Here is a 1364-nt window from a genome sequence, read left to right on the forward strand (position 1 = left end):
CGGTCAGTTTTCGGGGATCCTGCGGCAGCTGGGAGAAGAAGAATCGGGCAGGTTTCAGAATCGGCGAGCGCTCGGATAAAAGGCACCGATTTCCCAGCCGCGCTTTTCTTTTCGGAACCAGCAGAAGTGCCCTCCGCACCATCCTCGGCGCTAGGACACGCCGGCCACTTTATTACCCTAAAACAGGGAGCATACACCGATCTTCAAAGCCAAACTTACCTTGCCGATTTTCGCTTAACTGCTTCTCAAACTCATCGAAATCGGACATTTTTCAGTCCGTACTAAAGACGTATTGCAAAATAAGCAGAGGTCCAACAGTAGGCCTTTGAATGGGCTACAGGCTGCATTGGGTTCTGCTGCTTTTTCTTCCGAGTCGCCTGCCCCTCCTCCCCCGAAGTCATCGGCTCTTCCTCGGTTGTATCACACACAGGTTCGGAAACATTCGATGCGCATTACCGTCCCCTCCTGCACTGGAGGGTTAAGGACAACGTGATTATATCGAACCAAAATTGAAATGTGCAAGTTGACTTTCCTAGTTATACGTCTTCATTTTTATTCTGGGTTTAACAACCATGAGTTTATGACGTATTTTACATGATTAGTTGGCGACTGGACCTTATTGTTTATATCTCTTATTAAGGATCCATCCATCCATACATCAATTATCAAAACCACACACTTACAATCCGAGTCTAGTTTCATATGCTGCGCTGCTGAGCGACCCGCAGAATATTATGCATGAGTACAAGTCACAAGCCCCGTTTCCACTAACACGGGGCCGGTTCTAGCTTGGTGCCTTTTGAGACCGAGGCAAAAAGATGCAGACTCTCCCCGTCGGGGAATCGAACCCCGGTCTCCCGCGTGACAGGCGGGGATACTCACCACTATACTAACGAGGAGATGTACGCGCACTACTTTTACATCTTCAAGATAAACAGCGGATGACTACTAACATTTGCGAGTAATCAATGACTGAGCTTCATGTCATGACCATGGTGCTCAAGAGAAGAAAAAATACATAATGTACGTCCACTGATACCAGAACAACCATATAGCTTTATACTAAGACGATGATTAAACGGAAAATTCCTTTACAAAACACTGCCACAAAATCATAGTTTCGCAATATTACATCGTGCAACGGGACACAGTGTAAGTACGTGAAGTCGGTAATTAAATCAAGAAAAAAAAGTGAGAGGAAAAGAATACTTTTCTATTATCATATTTTTCTAACTGGCCAAACTGAGTCATATTTTGATTATACACACTAACAGAAAAACAGTGCAAATCTCCGGTAGTCCGTTTCACTTGCGCTCCGCTATGGGGCAGTAACAAGCAGAGCTTAAGTGTGGAAGGAAAAAAAA

At 44.9% G+C, this 1364-nt stretch overlaps 1 non-coding gene across 1 annotated transcript; it reads right to left on the reverse strand.

Annotated features, from left to right (window-relative positions):
• Positions 1 to 827: 827 nt before the first annotated feature.
• On the reverse strand, positions 828 to 899 carry trnad-guc (transfer RNA aspartic acid (anticodon GUC)). Its single transcript has one exon. It is a non-coding gene; the product is annotated as a tRNA-Asp (tRNA).
• Between the last annotated feature and the right edge of the window lie 465 nt (positions 900 to 1364).

The sequence above is a fragment of the Brienomyrus brachyistius genome, unplaced genomic scaffold (genome assembly GCF_023856365.1).
Source record: "Brienomyrus brachyistius isolate T26 unplaced genomic scaffold, BBRACH_0.4 scaffold1119, whole genome shotgun sequence".
Taxonomy (NCBI): Eukaryota; Metazoa; Chordata; class Actinopteri; order Osteoglossiformes; family Mormyridae; genus Brienomyrus; species Brienomyrus brachyistius.